Below are 14,585 nucleotides of genomic sequence, written 5' to 3'. Positions count from 1 at the left end.
ACACATGTCCTCAAGGTAACATGCTAGGTGAACACGAGCACTAAATACAAGGACGAGGGTCGTTTCTGGCATGCTGACATGTGCCAGACACCATGTTGATGGTGACGAGCGTCCTCTCATTCACCCCTCCCAAGTCCTACCCCATTCCTTCCTTCCTCCCTCCCTCCCCTTCCTTCCTCTCCTCCTCCCTTCCTCACCAAGCACCTCCTAGGTGCGGGGCCTTGTTCTTGGTGCTCAGGGCACAGCAGTAAAGGAGACCACCTTGGTCCCTGTCCCTGTGGGGGAAGGCAGACAGTCGTCCAGGAGGGGAACGGTTACTTACAAATCATGGTGGGGTTGCTGAGGGGATGGATGGGCCTAGAGGACAGTGTGCAGGGCACGGGCTCTTCCTGGAGCCACTTGAGCTGCTGCCAGAGGGTCCTGATGATAAGGAGAGCAGCCAGGATGCAGTGAGCCCTGGGTACTAGAGTCTCTTTCCTGTGCTGCTTCTGAACGGAAGCTGCATGACCGCCTCATGATCTCAGTGCTTCTGTCAGCCCAGGTGAGATGCTTCTGGCTCACTGACCTGCCCAAGGCTATGTGGGGGTTAGCATGTAGGCTGTTGGGCTTCAGAGTGCACGTTCCTGACAACCACCCTGGGCCACTGTCTAATCTAAGAAAGAGAAGCTAATGCAAATATGGGGCCTCAGGTGGTTGAGGCAGGAACCCAAGGAGAAAACCATATAGTTGTCACCAGAATTAGATAAAATAGTTCCTAGGAAGCCAGAAACAGATAGGAAACAATTTGTTTTAACTTTATAAAGGATAGCTCTCCCAGAAACCAGGAACAAAGAGCATTCTTAAGGATGGAACTTTGGAAGCACCCCCAGGACAGCCAGGGCCAAAGCAAGGTCGCCTGGCATGCCTTCTCCAGCTATGGAATGGGGGCACAGAGAGGTCAGGAGACAGACCTGCGGTCGCGGACCAGCCGTAGTAGGGCAAGCTGGCACGAGAGCATCCTTTGAGGTGCCGGCCGACAGAGAACCACTGTACTCCCATCTTAGGCAGGAGGGCATATGAAACAGTTAGAGGACGATTCTTCTTTTTTTTTTTTTTAAAGATTTTATTTATTTATGTGACAGAGAGACAGCCAGCGTTAGAGGGAAGACAGCAGGGAGAGTGGGAGGGAAGAAGCAGGCTCACAGCGGAGGAGCCCGATGTGGGACTCGATCCCGGTACGCCGGGATCACGCCCTGAGCCGAAGGCAGACGCTTTAACGACTGCGCTACCCAGGCGCCCCAAAGAGGACGATTCTTCTGATCCAGTGTCCAAAGATAGTTATCAGTCTTTGAAAACACAGGAACCTTCCTGTAGGCAAAGGATTACCCAGACCCCATTTGCAAATCAGATGGAAATGGGGCTGCTGTTGTCTGACTCGGGAGGCATGGGAACCCTCTGGTCTCCTAGAGGATCCCTCAGAGCCTCCGGGGGTTCCACGGTGCTCGGTTTGAAACCCACGAGTTTACAGGTTGGCCTGGGAGGGAGGACAGAGGCCCAGCATAGAGGCGGTGAGGGTTTGCCCACTGGTAGCTGAGGAAGCAGGCAGAGTCCAGAGCCACTCCTGCTCTCCTGGTCTGGGAGATGGACACAGGGGCAGAGCCTTGCCTGAAACAGAGCTGTTGCCAGCGGGGCGGGGGGGGGGGGTCTCCTCATCTGATCCTTCAGAAGTAATGGCAAGGAAAGCCACAGGAGCAGGCCAGCCAGTGACCCAAGGAAGACTGGAACGTCCTCTGCTTAGAAGTCTGTCTGGAGTATGTGTGGTACAGAGCTCAGCACAGGAGACCATCAACACGGACCTGCTTAACGGAGGGAAGGAGGGAGGCCTGAGCGGTGGCAACGAGCCACACACCCAGAGTATTCGTGCCCCTTAAATCCCCATCAGCAGGCAGGCGGGGACATTTTCCCCCATGGACAACTGGCTTTACCTGTGTCTCAGGTATGGCGGAGAGGTTGCCCCAACACAAGATCCTCTTCCAGCCCCGGCCAAGCCTCTGGCCAGTCCTCTGGTAGGGGGCAAGGGCCTTAATGGCACTGGGCCTCGATTTTCTCGTCCTTGCAATGGGAATCACAGCACGTCCAGCAGACAGAACTGCTGTGCAGTGAACCCGGGCACTGCCTGTCCGGGGCGTGGCGCTCTTGCCGGCCAAACAAGTGTAGAAACGAGGGGCAGGCGGAGATGGTCTTTGGAGCCAGGTGGGCCTGGCCAGGGGAGACCCCCACGAAGGGGCACTTCTGGGCGAGCAAGGAAGTGGTTAGGCGGGCCCTCTTTTCTGGCTCTGAATCCTGGGAGGGCTGCAGTAATCAGCTCCTCTTGAGAAATTCTCGCATCCCTCAGAGAGCGGTGATTTGCTTTGCAGGAGAAGCTCTAATGACAGGAGGGGCCCCGAGTAGAACCGCCAGCCTGGGCCCGCCTGGACGTTCCCCACTCCCCTCCACCCAGAAAGCCCTCTGTTCCTGGGGGCAGGCTGTGAGGACAGCGCCGGCTGCCTGAGGGCCCCTCCCTGGGCAGGACAGATTCCGTGGTCACTGAGTGCCTCTTCCTCCTGGCTGCCCGCCCCCTGTGGCCAGAGCTGCGAGCAGGACAAAGGCGAGGGGTTCAGGCCCTCGTGGCTCTTCTGTGTTTCAGGCTGAGGCACTTTACTTCCTACACCTGAGCCTGAAAGCCACCAATGACATCGAGGACAGTGACTTCAGTGCGGAGATGGACGAGGTGACCATGCTGCAGGACGGTGAGCCAGCTGGGACCCAGGCAGGTGTGCAGACACGGGCATCTTCATAGCTGCCGCCTTTGGACCTGCAGACATGGGCCCCCACAGAGAGGCCCCTCTTCATCCCGAGCCAGGAAGGGGTCACCCCGGGGAGAGAGGGCAGTGGCTGTTGAGCAGTGGGGTTCCGTGAGCAGCAGACAGCTCGGAGCACTCCGAAGCCTCTCGCTGTGAATCTACTTCAAGGGCTCACAAGTGGAACAGAGGTTCCTTTGATTCGCTTCCAAACCCCTACGATTCATTAGCATCCTAGGACTTGAATAATTTATAAGGTCAAAGGGTAACCGGGTGTTTTTTTTTTATAAGAATAGTTTTTTATTATATTACGTTAGTCACCATACAGTACATCCCTAGTTTTCGATGTAAAGTTCCATGATTCATTAGTTGCGTATAACACCCAGTGCACCATGCAATACGTGCCCTCCTTACTACCCATGACCAGCCTACCCCATTCCCCCACCCCCCTCCCCTCTGAAGCCCTCAGTTTGTACTGGGTTTTGAGAGGTTTCCCCGTTTTTCTCATTCACGAACCACTCCTCAGTTTTGCCGTTTGACAGAAGCACAGGGAAGTGATTGAGTTGAAATCCCCTGAAAGCTCCAGGTGGTTCTTACCCTTTGTCTCCCACCTCAGGAGCAGACCCCAAGATCCCTTGTGCTTTTGGGTGCCGATCCTGCCAGGCCCGGTGGCAGGCCAACTTTTAGGAGAGGAGGGTCGCTCTTGCTTCAAGATGCTGGGGCTCAGATCCCGGGCTGCAAACCTGAGCCTTCAGCTCACCCAGCAGCGCTGGGTACTCATTCCACACGTTTCCGTCTTCCTCTTTTATAACCTGGGAGCATGGGTCCTAACGTGAGTCCTTGGGTGCGCTGGGGACCAGCAGAGAGGTTCGGGGGACCCTTCCAGCTTCTCCGCCTCACGCGGAGATTCCCCTTCTGCACTCGCAAGGTGCCTGTTGCCAGGACAGGCCCCTAGAGAAACTGTGGTTGTCTCTGTGGCTCATACTTTAATCTTACATTTAACACAACTGGGGTTCTGTTTGGGAGTAGCACTGATTTTTAGCACATGGAAGCAAACACAGCAAGCTGATTTTGTTGGCAAGTCTGAGGAAATTGCAAGCCAGTGAGCAGGACACTGCAGACTCCCTTTGCCCTTACAAGGCTCAGGCTCCAGCAGACCTGGCTTGTTTTGGAAAAAACAAAAACAAAAACATTCAAGGGCCTCTGCAGCTTCCTAAAGGCCTGTCCTAATCCTTTGATATTTAATCCTTTCTTTTGATGCACCTATCCTGTTACCTTCCTCCTTTGAGATTTGCAGTTTCTCTTCACAGTTGACTGCCTTGTGTTTGCATGGTACCGCCCCCAGAACCACAGAGCCACTGAGCTGCACAGACTCCGGGGCTTGGGGGGCCCTGGGCTGGGGTGGGGCGGCGGGGGGGCTTTCCATGTGTGGGTGGTTTGCTGATAAACATTTTCTTGTTATGGTGGTTGGGATACTGAGAGGCCATCAATCCAGTGTGATCTGGAAAGCTGGGTAAGGGTCTACCATGGACTTCAGACAGACCAACAGGAGGCCAGAGAACATGCAGTAGAGGGCTCCCCAGAAGGCAGGATGGGGGGCTGCAGGTGTGCTGATACCGCCATGTCCCCGGTGCTGGGTGCCCTGGCAGGTGCAGAGGAGACTCACAGAGCAGGTGACCAAGAGGCCAAGTCTCAGACAGTCAAGTGGGTATGGGGTGGGGAGAACAGCCTCAGTCATTCTACTCAGTGACTCTTGCCAAACATTGGATATACCGTCTCAGGATCTTACAGTGGGCAGCCATGCAAGGGCCAACTCAGTATGCCTTTTGGGTTCAGTGGGAGCAGGGGTAGGGAAGGGGTGTCTGAGGAGGCCCGCGGGACAAGACGGATGGTGCAGGACTGAGTTTCCAGCGTGTAGGGCATGGCCACGGCAGAGCCAAACTGACCTTGGCCCTCCAGAGAGCAGAGCTGAGCCCCACCATTGCCCAGAACATGCAGCTGTCCCTGCACCCCCAGAAGTCAGCCTCCCTCCCTCAGAGTCTGAAACCAAGACCACTCTGGCCTGGGTTGACCCTCTATCCTGTTCAGAGCCTCTTTGAATTAAGTCCCTCCAGTAAATGATGCCTCTCCTCCAGGGATGGGTGCGTGCCCCTGAGAAGATGTGGGAGAGCAGGAAGGCTCCCCAGGCAGGGTTCCCAGGGAAGACAGCCAAGCGCCTTTGTGTGTGTCCATGTGGGTCTGCTGGGGGGTGGGGGCGATAAAGGCGTGATGTTATCTTGTCATCTGCATCAGAATCTGGTCCCTTCTATCCTGGCAGAAACAGGCTCCACAGGCAGAGAAGGGCATCCACAGGGAAGGGAGGCCAAGGCCAGAATGTTGGTTTGCCGGCTTGCTTCCCCAGCAACCCCCCGAGCCAGTCTCTGGTCCTGTGTCTTCACCAGATCCAGGAGGGAACTGGCATTCCTGAGGAGTGGTAATGCATCCTCCCGCGTAAAGGATGAGAAGTACACCTCTACCCTCCCTGCTCTGTGGCCGTCGAAGCCCCCTCTCTAGAGGCAGCAGCTGCTTGAACACTTACAGAACACTTATTTTTTTATAATATTTTTTTATTATGTTGGATGGATAATCCTTTTAATGTACTTTTGGATCCTATTAGCCAGGATCTTGTTGAGGATTTTGGTATCCATATTCATTAGGGAAATCGGTCTGTAATTCTCCTTTTTGATGGGGTCTTTGCCTGGTTTGGGGATCAAGGTAATATTGGCCTCATAGAATGAGTTTGGTAGCTTACCTTCTGTTTCTATTTTTTGTAATAGCTTTAGGAGAATAGGTATTATTTCTTCTTTGAATGTTTGGTAGAATTCCCCAGGAAAACCATCCGGGCCTGGAGTTTTGTTATTTGGAAGGTTGTTTATCACTGACTCAATCTCTTCATAATTAATTGGCCTGTTTAAGAAATCAATTTTTTCCTGTTTCAGTCTTGGTAGTTTATAGGTTTCCAGGAAGGCCTCCATCTCTTCCAGATTGCTTAATTTATTGGCATATAGCTGTTGGTAAAAGTTTCTAATAATCCTTCCAATTTCCTTGGTGTTGGTTGTGACCTCTCCTTTTTCATTGATAATTTTATTAATTTGGGTCCTTTCTCTATTCTTCTGGAGAAGTTTGCCAGTGGTTTGTCAGTTTTATTGATTCTTTCAAAGAACCAGCTTCTAGTTCTGGTGATCTGCTCTACTGTACTCCTGGTTTCCTGCCTCTCATGGGGCCCAGCACTATTTGAAATCTAAGGATTGGAGTGTGTTTTCTAGACAGTGGCGGTATTGTGGTCATACTGAGTACAACTCATAACAGACACCAGTGTTTCTCAATTGGTCACAACATTTAATCTGGCTGTTCTGAAACTTGCAGTGGCTCATACAGTCTGTCACTCAAGTGCAGTTCCCTTTGTGTGGCTGTAGACTCTCCTAAGTGGATTTTGAGGCCATTTTTAAGCAGCAGCAGCAACAACAATAACAACAACAACAAAACCCCAAAAAACAAAACAAAACCACACAAAATCTTAGCAATAGATCACATCACGCACATTGGCCTCAGGAGAGGGTGGACCCAGTGTTGTAAGAGGCACCTTCCTAAGAGGAGCGCGACTGCCACCTGGATGGGGGGAGCAGCAGCGGGGCCTCTCAGGACGTATTTGGGGTTTGTTTCTTCTCTCACGCGGGCTCCATCACGTGCAGAAGACCAGGCCCTGTGTAGGGTGCCGATCACCCAGAGGTGGACAAGACAGACGCCAGGCCTTAAAGAGCTCCTGTGTCCTGGGCTGAGCCCTAGGACACATCAATGGGAAGACAGTGGAGGAGGAGCTGGGAGGAGACCCTGAGCAGGTTTGTTCACCTCCCTGAGCCTCGGATTTCTCACCTATACACGGCACTCACACCTCCAGAGCCACAGGGGACTGAATGGCAACGTGGCCGTGAGGCGCATATAAAGTGCCCTGCATGGTGTGCTCTCAGGGGACAGGTAAATGCAGGTGCTGCTGTGGCCCTGATGCTGCTGGTAATGGGCTGCTTTTCTCCACCTCTTTTTCCCCACAGGGCCATCCAGGAGATCCTGCTCACCAGCTCAGAAGGCCTGTGCCCTGGAGCCTCAAGTGAGAGGAGCCATTTTGATAGTGACTCGCAGCTGGCCATGGAGCTGTCTGCCAAAGAGCTGGAGGAGTGGGAGCTCCGGCTCCAGGGGAGGAGGAGGAGCTCCAGTAAGTCTTACGGCTGTCTCTCACGGAGAAATAGACCTTTCTGCTCACGGGCTGCACAAAGCAGGGCTTCTGGGCTGCACGCAGGTGCTGCATCACTCGTGCCCTGGGGCTGAAACAAATCAACAAATCATAAAATGGGAAGAAAATATGAACAGACACTTTTCCAACGATGACATACAAATGGCTAACAGACACATGAAAAAATGTTCAAAATCATTAGCCATCAGGGAAATTCAAATCAAGACCACACTAAGATACCACCTTATTCCAGTTAGAATGGCAAAAACTGACAAGGCAAGAAACAACAATTGCTGGAGAGGATGTGGAGAAAGGGGATCCCCCTACATTGTTGGTGGGAATGCAAGTTGGTACAGCCACTCTGGAAAACTGTGGAGGTCCCTTAAAAAGTGAAAAAGTGAGCTACCCTATGACCCAGCCATTGCACTACTGGGTATTTACCCCAAAGATACAGACGTAGTAAAGAGAAGGGCCATATGCACCCCAATGTTCATAGCAGCATTGTCCACAATAGCTAAATCGTGGAAGGAACCGAGATGCCCTTCAACAGATGACTGGATTCAGAAGTTGTGGTCCATATATACAATGGAATATTACTCAGCTATCAGAAGGAACGAGTTCTCAACATTTGCTGCAACATAGACGGCACTGGAGGAGATAATGCTAAGTGAAATAAGTCAAGCAGAGAAAGACAATTATCGTACGATTTCTCTCATCTATAGAACATAAGAACTAGGAAGATCAGTAGGGTAGAAAGGGATAAAAAAGGGGGGGTAATCAGAAGGGGGAATGAAGCATGAGAGACTATGGACTCTGAGAAACAAACTGAGGGCTTCAGAGGGCTTCAGAGGGGGTGGGGGAATGGGACAGGCTGGTGATGGGTAGTAAGGAGGGCACGTATTGCATGGTGCACTGGGTGTTATACGCAACTAATGAATCATCGAACTTTACATCGGAAACCGGGAATGTACTGTATGGTGACTAACATAATAAAAAACCATTAAAAAATAGAATGACAATAAATAGAGGTCCATAAAACTATAAAACTCAGCCCTGGGGGTGCCTGGGTGGTTCATCGGCTAAGCGACTGCCTTCAGCTCAGGTCATGATCCTAGGGTCCTAGGATGGAACGCCACATGGGGCTCCTTCCTCAGCGGGGAATCTACTTCTCCCTCTCCGTCTCTTCTCCCACTTGTGCTCTCTCTCTCAAATAAATAAATAAAGTCTTCAAAAAATTTTAAAAAAACCACTTAGCCCTGGCCTTTACTGTTTGGGGGGAGCATCAGAATGACTCAATATGGGATGTGAACAATCTCAAAAGCAGACCAGAATTCCCCTTCCCTATAAGGGCTCACAATAGGAAAGGGAAAGCGATGGATGTGACCATGCCTTTGAGGAAGAATCCAATGAAGTTAGTTCTTGGCACTGTGCTAGGCACTTTGGAGGAACAGGAAGGTCAGAGGGGCTGCCCAGAGGGACCCTCAGCTCCGTCAGAGGGAAAGAAGATGACACAAAGGGAACAACTAAGTGCTAACCTGACTAGCACAATCTCGAGAAATGTTAGTAAAGCACAGGATGAGCTGGGCCCTGAAGGATGTGCCATATTAAAACATCAAGCACACAGGAAGGAAACTTGTGGCATCAGGGCAGAGAGGGACACACCTCTTGAGGGATGGGAGAAAGCAATCCTGACACCATCCGAGGATACTGGAGACCAATGACGATTCATGGTTACTGGGAAAAGGTGGAGCTGAGCGTGGAAGGCTCTGGAAACTACCCATGAGGCATGAAAAGGTTTGGGGTCAACCCACATGTGCTGATGTAGAACAATCTTCAAGAGGTAGGAGTGAATGAGGAGCACAAAATACAAAACGTTGACTGGACACCACATACCACTTCTTTAACAAGGAAAGGGGCCTGTATGTTTGCACGTACAGAGGAATTTCTGAAAAACCCCAAGCAAACTATTAATCATGGCTGCTTCAGAGGAGCAGTGCCAGGAGTATGGGGTGGGAGCAGGAGACTTATTTTTTTTACCTATTTGAAGGCAAGGGGTGGAGGCAGAGAATGGGAAGGAAGAGGTTGGGGGCGAGACGCCAGCAAAGGAGTTTGGGCTTGAAGCAGTAGGCTGGTAACCTTCCCTCTCCACTTCATCACAAATGTTGAAGATCGGTAAGTCGAGTAGCAGGTTAGATCAGAAAGCTCTAGAAATGGATGAAAGAAATGTGATGAGAGAGGCATGAAAGAGCAAATTTGGGTTAAGTGAGTAGAAGGATTGAAAAGAAACAAGTTCTCTTATTTTAATATAGAAGAAAAGACCACTGTTTTACATTAGTGGTCACGCACAGAAACTGCAATTTATCAAAAACAACAAAAAAAGGGGGAAACAGTAATATTGAAATCATTACCAAAAGAAATTTTATTTTTGCTGCTTTTTCAGTTTTGTAGGCCACATTATTTAGAGTTTGACAGAAGGAAAATGAAGAGTATAGAAGTAACGTCTACAGGGCAGATCTTCCCTCTTAGAAGGAAATGTATACACATACGAGTTATCATTCAGGATTTGAAGCAGGAATTACCATTCTCAAACACAACCCTCCAACCACCTGGACAATCCTGGAAGGATCCATTTGATGACAACACGTAGAATGATTCAGCAGACCACCAAGTGCAGCTCTGTCTTGTCAATCCCACGGCAAATGCTAACATGCTCTCGGGTTTCGGTCAAGCTGAACTTCGCTGGGGCATGCTGGTCTCAGCAAAGGCATCGCAACAAGGATCTTATCGTGTACCCACACATGAGCATTCAAGAAGGCAAACCCTCAATGGTTTACAGTATTTGGCCCAGTGTTCTAAAGACCGCCACATCCAAGGCAAATCAGGAGGTATAGAATAGGGTGACGGGGCTGTTGCTGTGGCTTTACAGGAGATCCCCCAACCCATGGCTGAGCCCTGGGACTTCCTGTCTGGGTGCCAGTGATTATCTTCAAAGCTGGAGGCCAGCTGGGAGGAAAAGTGGTCTGTTGGGCCACTTGATTAAGTGTTAGTTGGAGAATTTTCCACTGAGCATCCATTTTGCAGTGCAGCTAAGGAAGGAGGGAAAAAAACAATGTCACTCTTGCAAATAGTCTATGGGGAAACGCCTGTTCTATGAAGAAGCCCACTGCCCACAGGCCCACCAAAATGGACAAAGCGTTAGTCTACAAATGTGCAAGGAGTGGGCTCCTAATCCATCCCGGATGGTGGCGTTCTTCCCCTGCCGCTGTGAGAGAGCTGCCTGCATATGACAGTCCTGCCCTCTATTAAGACTTCAGAAGCTTCCAGGGGCAACAGTTGGCCCTAATGAGGATTTGAGCAAGGTAAGCAGATATCTGTTCTCTTTTATTCCCGGATCTTGGTCCGTATAGTCAGAAGGGTGCTTCATTGGCCATGTTTCTGTGGAGCCAGCGGGGGTGGGATGGTCTAGAGCAGGGGCAGCCAATGGTAGCCCACAGCGCCCACCACCTATCTGCATAAATACACTTTCACTGGGAACACAGACACTGCCGTTCGTTTACATGTTGTCCGTGGCTGCTTTCACAATACAATGACCAAGCTGAACTGTGACAGGACCATATGGCCTGCCAAGATTAAGATCGTTTTTATTAGTCCCTTTCCAGAAAAATCTGCCGACCTCTGGCTTAGAGGCTGGTAGCAGGACTGGTAAGTTCCTACTTCATCAAATCCCACCCTACCCGTCACAACTTCTACCTCCACTTTCATAGAATGGAGGTGGCCCTCCATCTGGGGAACAAAAGAGTCCAGGAACAGCATATTGGGAAAAAGTCTAAACTGTGCTGCCGTCACTTAGAAGAAGTTGGCTGGTTCCCTCTGACCCGTCCACCACATGGTCAGGACTGTACTTGGCTGTTGGAGACCAGCTCAAACCCCGTGGTTTGATGTAAAATGAGAATACAGCACAGGTGCTCTAGGCTTTTGGTGCTATAAATGTGGGGGTCCCTAGGGGGACTGACTCACATGGCCAGGTTTACACGAACAGATACTGTAGAGTTATGGGGTGCCCTCACTGCAATGAGAAAGACGAAGAAATGAGCTCTTATTTTATTTTAGTCATGCAGGATTGGGGGGGGGGGTCAGATTCACCAGTGGACAAGGATGGTTGTACCTGGCTGGGAGGCTGGAGAGAGTCAGTCATTTGAAATGAGAAGTTTGGAGGAGAACAAGCCACTGTTCTGGCCAGCACCAAAGAACTTTCACGGGCCATGAGCTGACTTGGTCTTGGCTTGGGCTCAGCCTGGAACACTGGGTTTGTCTGGCCCAGCAAGGAATTTTTCCCAGAACTAAAGAGTGTAACCACCTCACGGGAAGGGACACAGAAACCAGGAAGAGGTTCCACTGGGCCCTGTTCCATTCTGCCGGCCACTGACATGACTTCTCCCGATCTTTGAGTATGAAAAGGAGCGCCTGCATTACTGTGACTTCACAAGGTGAGCACACTGAGATCTGGCAACTTTAGGTTTTATTCCCTCAGCAAGATATAAATCTCCTAATTAATCATCAATCAAATCATCAAAGCCTAACAGAGAGGTGGGTTTAGTTTACACTCTCATAAAAGGAGCTCAACTTTTCCAGAGTCAATTTTGAGATCAGTCCTAGGTGTCTGACAGCATCTTTCTCCTGCACATAATAGCTACAGATGAGGGGCGCCTGGGTGGCTCAGGTGGCTAAGCAACCGTCTTTGGCTTGGGTCATGATCCCAGGACCCTTGGATCGAGCCCCACATCTGCCCGGCTCAGCGGAGAGTCTGCTTCTCTCCCTGCCTCTGCCCCTTCCCCCGTTGTGCTTTCTCTCTCACTTGCTCTCTCTCAAATAAATTAATTAAACTCTTTAAAATAAAATAAAAAAAAAGCTACGGATGAACACTTGATTTCCTACCAAAATCAAAATAGGAGCAAAGAGTAACATAAAATTTACAAAGCTTTTATTTATTTATTTATTTATTTATTTATTTATTTATTTATTTTAAGATTTTTATTTATTTATTTGGCGGTGAGAGAGGAAACACAAGCAGGGGGAGTGGGAGAGGGAGAAGCAGGCTTCCCGCTGAGCAGGGAGCCCGACCTGGGGCTTGATCCCAGAACTCTGGGATCATGACCTGAGCCGAAGGCAGACACTTAATGACTGAGCCACCCAGGTGCCCCCAAAGCTTTTACTTTCTTGTTAATAAAAGAGTGTGCTTAATATTTAAAATGATCACAATTAATACAGTAGAGTTTTTTCCTTGAACTGGTGAAGCTGATCCACTGGACAGGTATGTATATAGTGGTGCATGTTAAAAGCCTTCAATAAATTACTGACCTTAGAACCGAAGCTACAAACACCCTATGTCAGAAAATACCTTCTGCTTTCTGTCTTACATTTAATCTCATTGGACACAGAAGATTCAAAAAGAATGTCTTTCTTCTTAATGAGCAGAAAACTGTAAAACTTTTCAGAGAGAGAAATTTTTTCTGCTTAGAAGTTTTTTTTACATAAATGATTAAACAAGACATACATAATATAAAATACCTAAAGAGAAGAAAAAGTATTAAAATATTAAAGTGTTTAATTCTGACTTAATATATTCTTTAGCAATTCTTATCAGCCAGATTCCTTCACAAACACCCTCACTTAAGTATCACAGAACCCTTGTGAAATGGGCTCCAGGCGCCCGTTTTACAGATGAGAAAACAAAATCTTATTAAATTTGCCCAGGGTCATCTACGTATTAAGTAGACTTCCCATTAAATCACACTGATTCAAAAACGATTCTGTAAAACCCAAACATGAAGAAAATCCAGAAACGTAATGTCTAAAAACCAACAGAATATTTAGATGTAATTTGCCTTCATTTTCCCAATTAATACTTCCCAATTCATAATTGTAAAGATTGCAAGCGCCAATACAAAGGATCAAATAACTGAACTCTGCCACTGTTAAAAACTATTATTGTTAATACCTGAGAGACCACTAGGTGAGAGAATGCAGAAAAACTGTAAAGGGCGTCTATTTCAACCATTTCATGGGCCTGTTGTGCTCTGCCCCTGGAGACCACTAGTCTTGTCCTGTTGCAAGAGACTGGGGGCTTCTTGCTCCCGCTGCTGGCCGATGAGCGCCCTCTAGGGGTAGTTTATGAAAGCTTGTCAGTCCTTAACATGGGGAGGAAATTCTATACCCCATTAATATGAAAGCCTCAAATCACTCTCCTCCAAAACCGTGCTACTGAAAACGGTGCAGACACTTATTACTGAAAATTTGTAAATAAGGAGCTCAATGAAAGTACAAATCCGCAGGCAAGATGTGAAAAAAAACAAAAACAAAAAACCATAGACTGTTCCCCACTCCTTGTGGAAGCTGGACTGGGCAAGTAATCTGGTCATTGGCCAACTGAATAGCTTAAATAACACTTAATTTGAAGATTAGAAAGGGGTCACTGGTTATGGAAATGATAAAACCAGTTTTCAAGGGGTCCAAAATCACATCAAATCTCAGTAGCTACAGAGCATGCTTTCAGAAATAAAAAATGCCTTTCATTTTAGCAAATACCTTATTTCCTTCCTACCAGTTCTGAAACTACTTTACCATGAAACAGCCCTACAAGTGTTTTCTTTTTATTTCATAAAAGTAAATTCAATTTCTAAACATAAAAATAACTTTAGATCTCCCTTTCAGACTCCTGTACTCAGTTCGTCATTAAAGTTATGTATTTAAAGTTTAAACCTGTGTTTAAATACTCACGTAGTTTTTATTAAACAGAGCTTTAAAAAACACCTGGCAGCAATGCATTTTTTTCCTGAAAAAAAAAAAAGATTATTTTCAAACCATTCAAAAATTCTAAAACCCCTATTTATTTAAAACTGTTGGCAATTTGCGTCCTCAAATTCCACAGGATAAGAGAGAAAAGAGAAAAAGAATAGGAGAAAACATTTTAAACTGTACAAATCCAGGAAATAAAAACACATATTAGACGAGAAGCTGTCTTTATCTTCCTGTTTATCTACATACCTTTCCCTTCAGAACTTGAGGTCAAAAATCATGTCTTCCTTATCTGTTGTTTCTGGAGTGTTCACTGGTGACAGAGTAACTCTAAGATGCCATTGGAAGTCTTCAGCAGAAAGCTAATGTTATTGGGAAAATCCTAATTTCAGTAGTTCCCCATGGCTCTATAGCTGCTCTGAGCAACCCTCTCTTCTTCCTGTTGTCTATATGCTAAACATGAGGTTTCCCACATTTTCACACCATTTAACGCTGCCTCTCGTGTAATTTTTCAGTCACAAATACTGCAGTGTGGTACTTTTATATATGTATATATGCCAATTAGTATTCCTCTAATACTTATTATTATCATAAATTATTTTCTTCCTGTTATTATTGTTATTTTTTTCTCTTTAAGCGATTTCCTTTAAAAACAAAAAATCAAAAGACATCCCTTGAGGTAAGTTCAGGATGAGCCCACATGA

The sequence above is a fragment of the Ursus americanus genome, chromosome 35, assembly GCF_024610735.1.
Source record: "Ursus americanus isolate L20-20 chromosome 35, mUrsAme1.1.p, whole genome shotgun sequence".
NCBI classification, from domain to species: Eukaryota; Metazoa; Chordata; class Mammalia; order Carnivora; family Ursidae; genus Ursus; species Ursus americanus.
This window is presented reverse-complemented; position numbering follows the sequence as displayed.